Consider the following 17,765-nt stretch of genomic DNA (forward strand, 5'->3'; position numbering starts at 1 on the left):
ATTTCGGAGCACATAATAAATAATGAATCAGTGATTGAATTCGTATAGCGTCATATCGCATATTCAATTATCTTCTTTCTTCGTTAATCATAATATACGGACAATTTTGAATGCATTTGATAATAATAATGCGCTTGGTATGCGACAAAGTTAGCAAATATAAATTATCACACGCAACATTGTACAACGATTTCAGATTTTTTTATATAATAACTAACAAAATAGGTATAATAAAATATACAAAAACTATTGTTATTTTTGATTCCACACAAATAACTGCAAAATAAAATAAAATCGAAGAATACATCATTATATAAAGAATAAAACCATTTCATTAAACAGAAAAAGACAAAAAACTGAAGAAAAAAATTGTCACAACGCGGTCTGGAACCCAGCTTGCGCGGACGGCAAAATGAGAGGCGCACGCTCAACAACGAGGCTATCGCGCTTCATGTCGAATTTTAGCTATTCATAGTACTTATAGTACAGCTGGAAAATACTCACATTTCGATGCGATTTTCTCCGAACCTAAGGCCCATACACCCAAATCCTCGGACACGACACAAATATTTTTTCCTCCCCTTTCGAATGCACTATGACTCATTCGAAAGTAGAGATCGGTTGTCAGATATACTAAAAGTATGGATATAGGATTACTATAATAATATTCCAACCGATTTAATAATTCGCCAGTAACCAATGCAATTGTATAAAACTTTATTAATGACCAGCTGGCAAAGAATTGATGTAAAATCAGCACAAAGGTTCGGCCGTAGATTTCGGTCCCTTTTCAAGTATAACAACAATAAACATTCGCATCAATTCTTTGCCAGCTTGGTCATTAATAAAGTTTTGTACAATTACTACATTAATGTTATATAAAGTATTGATATACTTTACTGAGAGACAGAAAGAGAGAGGGAGAGAGAGAGGATGATATTCTCTTTCAAGTTTATACAATATTTAATTTAATACCTATTTACTGAAAGACAGAAAGAGAAAATATAATATTCTGCTTGAATTTTATACAATATACAATTTATAAATTATTAAAAAGGGAGAGAGAGAGAAAGAGAGAGAATGATATTCTCTTTGAATGTTATACAATATTTAATTTAGATATTATTTAATGAGAGACAGAAAGAGAAAGTGGTGTGCGTGTGTGTGTGTGTGAGAGAGAGAGAGAGAGAGAGAGTGGTTTCTTTGACTTTAACGTAAGTGTACTGTTAAAGTGTAGTAGAACATATATGTATAATTATAATTACTTTATGTTCTTTATGCTCTTCGTTTTTCTCTTCCTCTGCCCCGATGGAAATGGGCTGATGCGAAGAGGTACACGTTCCGCAAAAATAGCTTTTGCTTCCTTCGTACTCTTCTACCTCTTGTGTTGTGATCTATAAGTTATTAAAAGTAAGAAAATGTACACGTAAGTATTATGGGAAGTATATAATCATTTGATATATTAAAGTTTAATAAATTAAAGACAATTACTTAATTAATAAAAAATGATTAAAATACTACCTGTTCTGATGAGCTGATGCGAAGAGGTGCAAGTTCCGCAAAAATAGTTTTTGCTTCCTCCGTACTCTTCTACCTCTTGTGTTGTGATCTACAAGTTATTAAAATTAAAAAATTATACACGTAAGTATTATGGAAATTATATAATTGATATATTAAAGTGTATTAAATTAAAGACATTTACTTAAGTAATAAAAAATGATTAAAATAATACCTGTTCTGATATTGTCAACGTGGAGACGACCTGATTGACAACGAGAATAGCAGTGACGCTAAGATCGAATATAAATTTTCGATTATGATTAAATCGATTATGATTTAATCGAACTTCGCGATGCTAACACATCGCTTGATCAATGATTATATTAATTATTTATCAAGAGACACGGTAGTGTCTCGCGCCAAGTATACGCGAAGCGAGACCGCCCCGTGTATCTTTACACGAAGCGACGTTTTCAGACACGCTCTGATTATCAGATCTTAATAACCTCTGAACAGATCATTTTCAGAGTAACCTCAATGGATAGCTTGGGGTCGAATTATATAATAAAAGTGTTTTTATTTTTTTTCTATGTGCATTACGAGTGCAGATATTACGATGCAAAGTCTGAAATTGGAAAATTTTCGATTAAAAAACGTCGACGTCGTCGTCGTCGTCTATGGTGTCTCTCTAGTTAATATTCTAATATACTGGGTGTTGACTTTGGATTATAATGTATAGGGTGTCCAATTCTAATATACTGGGTGTCGACTTTGGATTATAATGTATAGGGTGTCCAATTTTTATTGACCAACCAAAAAACTTGTATTTACGATTTTATAATATAATGGGTGTTGACTTTTGATTACAATATATAGGGTGTTCGATTTTTATTGACCAACCGAAAAACTTCTATTTGCGGTTTTATAATATACTGGGTGGGACTTTGGATTATACTGTATAGGGTGTCCAATTTTTATTGACCAATCAGAAACGTGAGTTTACGATTTTATAATATACTGGGTGTTGAATTTTGATTATGGTTTTTACGCGCTATCTCGCGAACGGAGCGTCCTAGAGGGTTCGTTCAGGGCTCATTGGACAGGGATTTTCGAGCCGCGTCAAATGCTGCCAGAAACAACCCTCTATCTCTCATAGTTTCCGAGATATTCGCAATTTTCTGTATAAATGGTTTTTACGCGATATCTCGCGAACGGAGCGTCATAGAGGGTTCGTTCAGGGCCTATTCGACAGCCCCTGAGCCGATGCCCCTCACGGCACAACCGGGGGCTTCGTCCATTAACGCCACAGAGGCCCAGGGGAGTTTTTAGCATTTTTTCTCCCGCAAAAAAGGGCCCATTCGACGGGGATTTTCGAGCCGCGTCGAATGCTGCCAGAAACAACCCTCTATCGTGTGTATGTACGTGTATGTACGTGAGCTGTACGTAGATATGTACGTGCGTATATAGATGTGTATGTACGTGTGTATGTACATGATTATGTACGTGTGAATGTACGTAGATATGTACCTGTGTATGTAGATGTGTATGTACGTGTGTATGTACGTGAGTATTTACGTACATATGTACATGTGTATGTACGTGAGTATATACGTAGGTATGTACGTGTGTATGTACGTGTGTATATAGATGTGTATGTACGTGCGTATGTACGTGTGAATGTACGTGTGTAAGTACGTGAGTACGTACGTAGATATGTACGTGTGTATGTACTTAGATATGTACGTGTGTATATAGATGTGTATGCAAGTGTGTATATACGTGCGTATGTACGTAGATATGTACGTGTGTATGTACGTAGGTATGTGCGTGTTTGTACGTGTGTGTGTGTGTGTGTGTGTGTGTGTGTGTGTGTGTGTGGGATAGATATTTACAGTATTTATTGTAATTATACGTATAATTATATATAAAGATAGGTACATTGTACTATACTGTTCCAAGGACATGGATACAAAATAATGAATGAAAATTAATGAAACAAACGAAAGACGTTTTCCGGCGTAGTCCTTGGATTCGGTCGGCTGCACAGAGGTTCTGTAACGTTGAGTGATTGATTATAAACTGATCGAAGGAAGTAATGAAATGTAATTAAAATAGTAACGTTTATGACAACATAACTTACTAATTAAATGTGATGTTATAAGTGTTGCCATCTCTTCCTCGTCCGCGTCCGCGTCCGTGTCCGCGCTCTCGCCACTTGTAAGCTCCTCGCCCATTTCCATGTTTACTTCTGTACCACCGTCTGGCTGCAAAAAATAAATTGTGATTAATTTGTATAGTACTATTAGATGACATTGTTTATTTAATTATGTCTCTTATTGTACAATTCTACTTACGCGTTTCATCCTCTTTCTTATCTTCTGGATGCTCCTCCTGCATCGGCTCATCCTCGTCGGATGATTCCGGCGCTTTTCGTGCTGCTTGTAACGAAGCTTCGGCGGTATCGAGTCAACGTCGAAGGTTTTCTATCTCCCATTTCTGACGATGGATTTCAGCGTCTTTTGATTCTTCCTCCGCCATTTCACTTATGTGTACTTTGCTACTAAACAATATAGAAAGTATTTTATAAAATATATGTTAATAATGTATTGTTGTTACTTACATGTCTATCTCGTCTTCCATCTTCTCGTCGTTTGATTGTAATTTGGTTACCTTCCCTACTTGCGCCAAATACGGGGGGTAGTAGAATCTGTAAGATCTGATCGATAAAAGTCCGTCGATAAAAATCCGTCGATAACTGATGATCGTAAAATAACAATAGAATAAATGTAGTTTAATTTTTTATATGACCGGACCTATTTTATGATATTTACTTTTATAATCGAATTGAAAACATCATAGACAGTAATAGAGTACATTAACCATTCTATAATACATAAATTCATTATATAACTATTATTATATTATATAATAAAGATAAATATAAATATATATATAATAATATGGTTAATATAATTTATTACTATCATGTTTTTAATTCGATCATAAAAGTAAATATCATAAAATAGGTCCGGTAGTATAAAAAATTAAAGTACATTTATTCTATTGTTATTTTACGATCATCAGTTATCAACGGATTTTTATCAACGGACTTTTATCGATCGGATCTTTCGGATTCTACTACCCCTCGTATTTGGCGTAAGTAGGGAAGGTAACCAAATTACAATCAAACGACGAGAAGATGGAAGACGAGATAGACATGTAAGTAACAACAATACATTATTAACATATATTTTATAAAATACTTTCTATATTGTTTAGTAGCAAAGTACACATAAGTGAAATGGCGGAGGAAGAATCAAAAGACGCTGAAATCCATCGTCAGAAATGGGAGATAGAAAACCTTCGACGTCGACTCGATGCCGCCGAAACTTCTTTACAAGCAGCACAAAAAGCGCCGGAATCATCCGACGAGGATGAGCCGATGAAGGAGGAGCATCCAGAGGATAAGAAAGAGGATAAAACGGGTAAGTAGAATTGTACAATAAGAGACATAATTAAATAAACAATGTCATCTAATAGTACTATACAAATTAATCACAATTTATTTTTTGCAGCCAGACGGTGGTACAGAAGTAAACATGGAGATGGGCGAGGAGCTTACAAGTGGCGAGAGCGCGGACGCGGACGAGGAATAGGTGGCAACACTTATAACATCACATTTAATTAGTAAGTTATGTTGTCATAAACGTTACTATTTTAATTACATTTCGATTTTATTACAAATTACATTTCATTACTTCCTTCGATCAGTTTATAATCAATCACTCAACGTTACAGAACCTCTGTGCCGCCGACCGAATCCAAGGACTACGCTCCAAGGACTACGCCGGAAAACGTCTTTCGTTTGTTTCATTTATTTTAATTCATTATTTTGTATCCATGTCCTTGGAACCGTGTAGTACAATGTACCTATCTATACAGGGTGAATCTTAATTCCTGTGACAACGTTTTACCATGGAAGATGGGTTACCAACCGCAGCAGTGATGAATCGATCGATCCATACATGTCAGCCGCTTGGATCGACCGTGCGTGTGGTAATGTTCAGGTATGTAAAAGATTAGGCGTCAAATGATGTATGTGCTACGCATGCATACTTTTCAAATATATCTAACATCATTTATCGCATGAATCTTTTTTATCTTTTTATATGATTTTTTAAATAAATAATGAGTTATTTTTTTATAAATAACGATTTATTTGTTTATAAGTGTGTTGCATATACTTTAAATATATAAAAATATTATAATAATTTTAAAGAGTACAAAATAATAACGGTGGATTTCCGCACCACTATTGAAGTACCACCAATGGCGCGTTCGGTTTTTTTAACGTGGGCCTTCGCCTGGAGCCATATTATACCACACTGTTTTAAGACCTATTTTCCAGTACAGCTCATACAGATATATTGAAGTCATATTGCGTAAGAGCACACGCAAACGAAAAACATCAGCGTGTGGCCGTGCGCAACATGTCATCAATGTAGCATTGTTATTTTAACAGGTGCTCAAAGTGGCCCCCTTCCATCTGCTCACAAAATGTGGCCCTATCCAAGAGCGAGCGACGCACCCGGCGCAAGATCTGAGGACTTATTGCACGGCAAGCACGTACAATTCTGTCCTTCAGATCTTCAACGCTGACAGGTCGCGTTGCATATACCTGCTGCTTTAGATGACCCCATAGAAAAAAGTCTAATGGTGTAAGGTCAGGTGAACGTGGTGGCCATTCGTGGGGACCATGAAGACCGATCCAACGGTTACCGAATTTCTCATTTAACAAATCCCTCGTTGCCTTGGCAGTATGTGCAGAATGGCCATCTTGCTGGAACCACATATTGACACGTAATTCCAGCGGCACATTATCCAACAAGGCAACAAGTTCATTGTTGAGAAATCTTCGGTATCCGTCACCATCGATCCTACCATCAATGAAATAAGGTCTAATGATGTGGTCACCGAGAATACCCGCCCAAACGTTCACTGACCACCTGACTTGCGTATGCGCTTGCTGCATCCAGTGAGGATTCTCGGTTGCTCAGTAATGTGAGTTATGGCGGTTGACATTGCCATTATTGTGGAAAATACATTCGTCGGAAAACAGAATGTATTTGGAAAAATAGTAATTTTCCTCACTCACATCAAGGAGCTACCGAGAAAACCTCAATCTACGGGGTCCATCATCTGCACGCAGCTCTTGAGTTAGCGTTACCTTGTAGGGATGGAAGTGAGCTGACTTTAAAGCCCTGCACACTGTTGCTTGACAGACTCCTTGATACCGCGCGACGGCTCGTGTACTGATAGTAGGGTTCTCAGTGACCATTTGTAATATTGGTGCCGTATTTATGCGCTGTGGTCGTCCTGCACGAAGTATAAAAGTAACGATAAAAAGATACAATATTTAAATTATATTATCAGAAGATCTTATAAATTATGTACCTGTCCGCTTAATAGGTCTAAATTGACCATCTTTTCGCAGCCGCGACTCTAATCTCATAAAAAATGAGTGATGCGGTTGTCTTCGCTCTGGGTATCTACGAGCATAGATTCTCGCAGTTTCCCTCGATCGTCAGCCGCACATAGCATATAGGAATATCATGTCGCACATCTCGTTATTTGTAAAATTGTGAGCCATGTTGACCGCACGTTTTATCACGTTTTGCGAAATGCACAGGATCGAAGTGAGACATGAAGTGAACAATTTGAAATACGAAAACAATAAAAGAACAAATTTGCTTTGTATTTGTTCACTTCATGTCTCACTTCGATCCTGGGCATCTATCACGTAACTTTTCCCCTAGGATGGAAAATGAAAAATGAAAATTTCGCGTGAACTTTTACGTTATGATTTGCTGCTGAGATGAAGAAATTTTCATTTTTCATTTTCCATCCTAGGGGAAAAGTTACGTGATAGATGCACTGTGCATGAGATGTACGATATGATATTACTATATGCTATGTGCGGCCGACAATCGAGGGAAACTGCGAGAATCTATGCTCGTAGATATCCAGAGCGAAGACAATTACATCACTCAATTTTTATGAGATTAGAGTCGCGACTGAGAAAAGATGATCAATTTAGACCTATTAAGCGGACAGATACATATTTATTTATAAGATCCATGATAATATAATTTTAAATATTGTATCTTTTTATCGTTACTTTTATACTTCATGCAGAACGACCACAGCGTATAAATACTGCACCGATATTACAAACGGTCACTGAGAACTCTATAATCAGTTCACGAGCCGTCGCGCGGTATTAAAGAGTCTGCCAAGCAACAGTGTGCAGGGCTTTAAAGTCCGCTTACTTCCATCCCTACAAGGTAACGCTAACTCAAGAGCTGTATGCAGATGATGAACCTCATAGATTGAGATTAACGTTTGGGCGAGTATTCTCGATGACCACACCATTGGACCTATTAGACTATTTGGGGTCATCTAAAGCAGCAGGTTTATGCAACGTGACCTGTCAGCGTTGAAAATCTGAAGGACAGAATTGTACGTGCTTGCCGTGCAATAAGTCCTCAGACCTTGCGCCAAGTGTGTCGCGCGCTCTTGAAAAGGGCCACATTTTGTGAGCGGATGGAAGGGGACCACTTTGAGCACCTGTTAAAATAACAATGCTACATTGATGACATGTTGCGCACGGCCACACGCTGATGTTTTTCGTTTGCGTGTGCTCTTACGCAATATGACTTCAATATATCTGTTTGAGCTATACTGAAAAATAGGTCTTAAAACAGTGTAGTATAATATGGCTCCAGGCGAAGGTCCATGTTAAAAAAACCGAACGCGCCATTGGTGGTACTTCAATAGTGGTGCGGAAATCCACCGTTATTATTTTGTACTCTTTAAAATTATTATAATATTTTTATATATTTAAAGTATATGCAACACACTTATTAAAAAAATTAATCGTTAGTTATAAAACAATAACTCGTTATTTATTTAAAAATCATAAAAAGATAAAAAAGATTCATGCGATAAATGATGTTAGATATATTTGAAAAGTATGCATGCGTAGCACATACATCATTTGACGCCTAATCTTTTACATACCTGAACATTACCACACGCACGGTCGATCCAAGCGGCTGACATGTATGGATCGATCGATTCATCACTGCTGCGGTCGGTAACCCTTCTTCCATGGTAAAACGTTGTCGCAGGAATTAAGATTCACCCTGTATATATAATTATACGTATAATTACAATAAATACTGTAAATATCTATCCCACACACACCCACACTCACACACAAACACACACTCACACTCACATGTGCAAACACGCACATACCTACGTACATACACACGTACATATCTACGTACATACTCACGTACATACACATCTACATACACACGTACATACACATGTGCATACATACGTACACACACACGTACATAAGTACGTACATACACACACACACACACATCATGCACGCAAAATATATTACATGGTGTCCCAGACCTACCGTATAATTCGATCTTTGTACACTGTTTGCAAGATCAACGAATCTCATATATTGTTTCGAATATTGTTTCAAATAGAGTAATGTTATGGAATGATCGTTTTCATATGCGACGTGCCTGTGCGATACCTGATTGGTGAAATTCAAACATTTCTCGTTTAAGAAGTATAACAGCCTCGATTTTGGTATTAGGATTTTCCTCTCCAAATGAACTCAGGAATCTACTATTAAAGGTTTATACGGTAGGTGTAGGACACTGTGTATATAGCATTTTTTTCATCTGAATTTAAATTTCTTTAATTGCTTTGATATCTTTTTGTAATGTAGAGATTAATTTTTTCAGGTTCTACCAGGTTTTTTTTTAAAGGGGAGGTAAGTATTTTTGTACGTATATTATATTAGTGTATAGAATTAAATACAACCAATATATAATAGCTACAGATATCAAATTGGGAAAATATAACTGTTGTGCTTATAGTAGGGTGCTGTGCGTCTGTAAGGAACGGGTGCTGTGCGTCTGTAAGGAACGGGTGCTGTGCGCCTGTAAGGGACGGGTGCTGTGTGCCTATAAGGAGCGGGTGCTGTGCGCCTGTAAGGAGCGGGTGCTGTGCGCCTGTAAGGAGCGGTGCTTGTGCTTACAAAAAACGTGTGTTGTGAGGTTATAAAACTTGGTTACTGTGTGCCTATTGAATAAAATGTTTCCAACGACACAAAATATTATTTTACAATCTGCAGATAGAAATATAATCAGTCGAGGCGAATGGCTTACTGACGTGCATATGGATCTTTTCCATCAACTTTTAAAAAATTGTTCGGATTATAGACCTGTCGAAACATGGCGAATACAACTTATTGATACGATACAACCTGTATTACAAGGTACAAAACACATTCAAATATTGTACAGTTCGTCACATTGGGTATGTAGCTATTACGATAGAAAACATATATTTATATATGATTCTTTGAATAATAAAACATTGAATAATGATCATAAGCAATTCTTGAGAAGATTATTTCCAACGTATGACTTTGAGAAACATCCTGTTAAATTTCCTACTGTGGACCGTCAACCGAACGGTAACGATTGTGGTGTTTTTGCTATAGCTTTTGCAACTTCGTTATTATTTAATATTAAACCTGATAAAGTAAGATATGAACATAAGTTAATGCGTTCGCATTTAATAAGAATTTTTGAAACGAATGTAATTGAGCACTTTCCTCAAGATGTGCAACATGGCGTTGTTCGAAATGTATTTCCATTATCAGTTATAAAAGTAAGAGAAGCTAAAGCAGTTCGTAAACGTGAGATACGTCAATGTGAGACGGAACAACAGAAGTCGAATCGATTAAGAAAACGTCGCGATATTTATAATGAAAAAAATGTAGGAAAGTAGAAGTCAATCAGAAAGAATTAGAAAGTATTCGTGCTAAAAATCGTCGCCGATATCAAGAGGATTTAGAAAATAATCGTGCGAAAAAGCGTCGCCGATATCACCAGGATATAGAAAATAAGCGTGCAGAAAAACGTCATCGATACGAACAGAGTATAGAAAATAATCGTGCAAAAAAACGTCATCGATACGAACAGAATATAGAAAATAATCGTGCAAAAACACGTCATCGATACGAACAGAATATATTGGGTTGGCCAAAAAGTAATTGCGTTTTTTTCCAATAGATGGACATACATGTCTTGAAATGTAACTAACTTCATTCTAAACCGCAAATTCATTATGTAGGTTAACAACTCACAGTTCAAGCTTGTTTTAGAAAAAGAAAGTACACGATTTCGTTAACAATTGTTTGTTTGCCGTCGATTTCAAAATGGAAAATCAAAAAGAACATTTTCGTCATATTTTGTTTTATTACTTCCGAAAAGGGAAAAACGCTGTGCAAGCTCATAAAAAGTTATGTCATGTATATGGTGAAGATGCTTTAAACTGCGGCAGTGTCAAAATTGGTTTACTAAATTTCGATCTGGAGATTTTAATGTGAAAGATGCACCACGCTCAGGAAGGCCAATCGAAATTGATGATGACAAAATAAAGGCACTGATCGATTCCAATCGGCGTTTAACGACACGAGAGATTGCTGAGAATCTTAACATATCGAAATCGAGTGTTGAAAACCATTTAAAACGACTTGGATACATTAGTAAGCTCGATATTTGGGTACCACATGAGCTCAAAGAAATTCATCTCACTAAGCGTATTGACACCTGCGATTCTCTTTTGAAACGTGAGGAAAATGATCCATTTTTGAAACGTATGATAACAGGCGACGAAAAATGGATCGTCTACAACAACGTCAAACGAAAAAGATCGTGGAGCAAGCGTGATGAACCTGCTCAAAGCACTTCAAAAGCAGATATTCACCAAAGAAAGATTATGCTGTCAGTCTGGTGGGACTTTAAAGGTATTGTGTATTTTGAGCTGCTTGCAAGGAATCAAACCATTAATTCAGACGTATACTGTCGTCAACTGGATAAATGAAATGATGCCATCAAACAGAAACGTCGAGAATTGGTGAATCGCAAAGGTGTTGTGTTTCACCATGATAACGCTAGACCACGTACAAGTTTGGTCACTCGTGAAAAATTGTTGCAGCTTGGATGGGATGTGTTACCACATCCACCATATTCGCCAGACCTGGCACCATCATATTACCATTTGTTTCGTTCTTTGCAAAACGTCTTGAATGGTAAAACCTTTACTGCTGATGAGGATATCAAATCGTTCTTGGAATTGTTTTTTGCTGAAAAAGATAAGAACTTTTTTGAGCGCGGAATCATGAAGTTGCCTGAAAAATGGCAAAAGATAATCAAACAAAATGGACAATATATTGTTTAATAAAGTTTTTGTTTCCCATAAAAAATTCGCCTTTTATTTATATAAAAAAAAACGCAATTACTTTTTGGCCAACCCAATAGAAAATAATCGTGCAAAAAAACGAATGTGTTACTTAATAAATGTTGAGCACGAACGAAATAGGCAAAAAAGAGTGAACTGTGATCGTAAGTGGCTTTATAATAAGCGATATTATCAGAAAAGAAGGTCTAATTCGATCTTTGACAAGAAAAATCATATTGCCGAAAATATTTGTAAAAAATATGTCAAAATTCGAGCGAGGAATTTTATAAAAATTCGCGATTCTCCGGAAGTATTCGTAAAAAATATTTTGCACAAGCTCAATATTACAGATTGCAGCAAAGGTTATATTGAAAAACGATTAGAAGTTGAAAAAGTCATATGCTGGTGTATGCATCTAAGAGACTGTAATATTCGTAATATACATAAAATGTTAACTCTGCTTAAAAACAAATCAGAAACATGTTTGACTGTTGTTGTAGAATGTTCTACAGTTGATGACAAATTACGTGCACTGTGTGGCATATCTAGACATACAGCTTCGTCCGAAAATTATTTCGTTGATTCGATTTATCACGATATAATTTCATCTGAAGTCAATATAAGGGAGCCTCTAATAATAAATACGAAAGGACAGACTGAAAATATATTACCCTTGATGGAGGGAAGAGCAAAAAGGTCGTGGTTGTGCAATTCTTTATGTAAAATTAACGATCCGCTTCTAATTGATCGATATCAAAAATTTCTAGAAGCTATAAATATATGTACTTTAAAGAACGTATCAAAACTCATGCACAATATTTATGAATGTACCGTGAAAACTTCAAATGATAAATTGGGTCATACGCATAGCTGTTATATTGATTTAAATCTTTGTAAAGCGATGTCAGTTCCAATGCAGTTATTATCGCCTCATTTCCTCAAAGTAAGAAATATTAAACGTTTAATGTATCAACTTAAGAATTTTTATCAAAAATTGTTGTATTTGGACGAAGCATTATATTCTGCTGATTTGAATATATTAAATGAAATTGTAACTTCAGCACAAGAAAAAGTAGATATGTACAAGCATAAGCAAACTGGAATAATTTTGAGTGATGATGATATTATTTCTAAATATCATAATGCATTTACGATTTTAAAAAAAACGTTCACTGGACACACCGCGGTATATTTGTATATCGTGTGAGAGACTTTGTTATAAAAGAAGTGTTTCTAAACTTAGTGAACTTAAAAAAACACGAACTAATCTAATTTGGAAAGATTTGATGGCATATGTAGAGCAAGAAAAAATCAATCCGCAATATATATGTCATTATTGTGATAGGAAATTTCGTAGCGGTTTGATGCCTGCTTACTGCATTCTAAATAATCTCTCTGTACATGATGTACCTGAGGTAATATCGTCTCTTCATGATTTTGAGAAGTTGCTTTTACAAAGAGCTAAAGCTTTTCAAACTGTTGTTAAAATGGGAACAGTTATTAATAAAAAAATACCTGAAAGACAGAAGATAGAAAAAGTTAAAGGTAGAACATTTCATTTACCACTTCCTTTACAACAGACTTTAAATAAATTATGTTCTAACACTGATCCAATAAACCTAAATCACGAAGTTATTTTACTTCGAAATGTTCCAACTAAATCAAAAATTTTCTGGGAAGATTTAGTGGATATTAAAAAAGTATTTGAAGCTCTAACATGGTTGAAAAATAATAATCCTTTATATTCTAAAATTGTACTGCCCGAAACTCACGATAAACTATTTTTAGGGAATTTGGATAATGTGGAATTTGATGAAATGCAAGAAACAGAAAATGATGTAGAAGTTACATTAGATTACCAACGTAAGGCAATGCTGACTCAAAAAGATAAAGATGATAGTTATTACGAGCAGTTTACTATAGTTCCTCTACATGCAAATAAAGAAAATCAAACTGCGAGTACCTTATATCAAGTGTTACCAATTCAGGATTCATCCTTGGATAATCGGAAAAAAAAATTTGGATTTGATGTGTTTTCCAGATTTATTTCCCACTTGGTCGTAATGGCGAATGTGATGAAACTAGACTGGTGAAACTTCAGGAACATGAATATGTTAAATGTCGTTTTACGTCTAGGCATCCACAATTTAGAGTAAATCAACAATACTTGTTTTATGAGTTAAATAAGGCGATTATTCGTCAGTTAAGTCGTGGAATTTACCATAAACTGAATATAACTAATCCACGGATTCGTTAAACGCCTGCGGAGTATTTAGAGGCTAGTCGAAAGAAATTTTGGAATCTAACTTAAATACAATGTTTTCTTCACTTCGAAATACGGAACAATATTGGCGTAGACCGAGAAGTGATTTGTCTTGCATGACACAACATTACGGACCTGCGACATGGTTTCTAACATTAAGTCCTAGTGAATGGCTATGGGACGATTTAGCTGAATATATTTGTGAAGTAAATGGATGGCAAAACTCTTCATTGAGTATCAGTGCAATTGTTGCTAAAGATCCTGTATCAACGTCGAGATTTCTTGATAATAAATTTCGGGCAATGCCTGATTTTATTTGTTCCAAAGATTGTCCGATCGGTGAAGTAACACACTATTTTTGGCGACGAGAATATCAAGGTAGAGGTATACAACATTTCCATTTACTAATTTGGATAAAAACGTCTCTAGAAGGGTTGCATTTAATTAACTATGATCCTTCGTCAGTAACAGCCGATGAAAAAGCTATTAGGGAATATAATCGACTAAGAAATAAGTACAAACCAGAAGCAGAAGTAATTACTGTTGCAAAAGAACGCTATCGCAAAGTGAAAGATGTTCAATGGGCATTGTCAAAAGTAATTGCTTCAATTCAAGAGAATTGTCAAAATCACAACTTACGACAAAATGTTGCTTGGGTTTTACATGGTTTACAAAATACAGACAATGTTTCGTGTTATGCAAATTCAGCATTACAATGTCTAATGCATTTAAGTCCTATTAGAAAACAATTGGTGAAGTGCAATAAATCAGATGTTTTAAGAATGTTGATGCATCGATATGAAAATGGAATGTGCAATTTGAATACATATGCAGTACGACAATATTTAGAAGAACCGTTTTCAATAAATGTAAAACGTGATGTGTTTGAGTTTCTTACAATCCTGTTCACTAAATATGATTGTATAAGACAACTGGTGGAGCATCAAGTAACTTCTACTAGTCGATGTAAATCTTGTAATTATACAAAGGAATTTACTTGTAACGATGTAGTTATTTCAATACCTATTAACAATTTGGGGAAAAAAGCTATACTCTTAATGATTTATTAAATGTTACAATTTCACATTGGTGTGAATCTGATGGGTCATGCGAACAGTGTACAGGAAATGATATTTGGTTTAAGAACGAATTAACAGTAACGAAAGATATAGTTATTATTCGTTTAGTATTATTTTCATCTCAAGATGATAAAATGGTGAAAGCAATACGTAAATTTAATATATGTACTATTCCTACAACTAAAGTTTTAATAGCTAGACAAACGTATAAGCTTATGAATGCTATATTTCATAGTGGTTTATGTATTGAGGATGGTCATTACACGAGTATATGTAGAGAAGGAATGTCTAGTAATTGGACTGAAGCTGATGATGCACAAATTAAAAAAAGACAATGGCCTAGAGGTGCTAAAGATATTTATATATTATTCTTACAAAAACTTGATAGTACATAAAGTATATATCAGCTCCCGTATATATACAAGGATCGCTTTGCGCCCGTATATATACAAGAATACAAGGTCGCTTTGCGCCCATACAGAATTGGTGAGAGTAAAAGAAGTGTTGCATAGTTGCAAAATTATACTGTAATAAAGTAAGTAACTAATAATTTAGTGCGAAATATCATTTTGCTGATACTAAATGTTATTAATGCCGTTAATAAAACGAAGAAAAAAAGAACTCTACAAAAGTAATGATATCAAACCATTGCACCAACTATAAAAATGGGTATTTATGCAAATCAGATAATCTATTATTTTATTATTATGTATACAACATCCTATTCCAATCCAAGCGTTGTTTTAATTCTCTTTAAATATTATTATAGTATTTTTTCACAAAAATGTATGAAATCTTCAAATTGCGCCAAGTGCAGAGAGAATGTATCGAAAATTACTTATTGTACTATTTAAAAAACCCAAGTGGTAGTATTCTTATCAATTAGAAAGAGAATATATGTATATATTGTTTTGAAAAATTATTGTTGTACTACTTTTAAAAAATAAAAAGTGATACATATCATTTTATTGTCACTCTTCCTCTTCCAATCCAAGTGGTAGTAGCTTTCATTTATCACTTGGATTTTAATTTGTTTGAATTCTAATGGAAGAAATAGAAAACGTAATAGAAAAGAATAAAAGAGGTTACAGTACAAAATGTAAAAAAAAATAATATTTAGTGCAAAAAACTTGGCGCTGCTAGATCTCGCTACCGCCCCTTAACGCACGCATGCACTTTATATAAAACCTCAAGCTCCTCGTTCAGATATAAAACTGAAATCCAAGAAATTTTACGCATGCATAAGCGCTTATTATATTATTATATATAAAACTTAAATCTAATCTAAATTTGACAAACAGCTTACATTTAATGATGAAAGATAGATAGATAGATAGATAGATAGATAGATAGATAGATAGATAGATAGATAGATAGATGGAGAGAGAGAGAGAGAGAGAGAGAGAGAGAGAGAGAGAGAGAGAGAGAGAGAGAGAGAGAGAGAACATACACACCTACTATTATTTTCCCAGTTTCTTCATACCTCTCAATCAAGCTACGCGGTAGCGTCGCGACGCCTAGTACATAAAAAAATAAATAGCCGCATGAGAAATAGCCGCTTGATACAACACTGGCGTGACATCGTCGAGGCGCTACCAAGTAGCTTATCCGGAATTTATATCATTTGACAGGTCACATAAACTTGTGATTAAAATATCTCAGGAACTAAAGCCGTAATAAAAAATCTAACGGCACTTTTATAATATAATATGGGTGCACGCTTTCGAACGCGATCAATTAGAATTAAATTGGTGCAGACAATCCTGAGATATTGCTATCGTTATGTTAAAACTGTGACGTTTCGGTTTCCATAGACTTCAGACCACTCACGTACGTATGCTCGCACAAACACATGCAAAGCGATTTTGTCCCTCAAGCTTGCGTTCACACATGCGTTCATACATGCACGATTTAATTTATTCGACGACGACGTTGCACAACGACGACGACGATGACGTTGCACGACGACGACGACGTGGTGCAACTTCGTCGTCGTCGTCGATGTGGTGCAACGTCGTCGTCGTCGTCGATGTGGTGCAACGAAAAAAAAAGTACAAAATCGCTTTGAATGTGTATGTGCGAACATATGTACGTGAGTCTGAACCTGATTTCGGAAAAGGAGAAGAACGAAACGTCACAATTCTAACATTCAATTACAATATTTCAGGATTGACTGAACCATTTTTATTTGGAGTGGTCGCAACCGAAAGCTTGCACCCATATTATCTTATAAAAGTGTCGTTAGATTTTTTATTATGGCTTTAGTTCCTGAAATAGTTTAATCATAAGTTTATGACATATCAAATGATATGAATTCCAGATAAGCTATACGTTAGCGCTTGACGTCTATGCACTGAACTTGGTAACGCTCGATGTTTATGCAGTGACTCTCATTGTTCGGTACTTTATTTTTGATTTTTATGTACTTTTCTATAAAAACATTAAAAATTGATGAAATATAAAAAATGTTTAGAAAAAGTAATGAGATCCCTCTAAAAAACCTTACAAAGGTAAAAGAATACGCCAAGTACATAAAAAAGCAAAACCAAATATGATGAAATCCATAGTTAACTAGCCAA

Source organism: Ooceraea biroi, chromosome 8 (assembly GCF_003672135.1).
Source record: "Ooceraea biroi isolate clonal line C1 chromosome 8, Obir_v5.4, whole genome shotgun sequence".
NCBI lineage: Eukaryota > Metazoa > Arthropoda > Insecta > Hymenoptera > Formicidae > Ooceraea > Ooceraea biroi.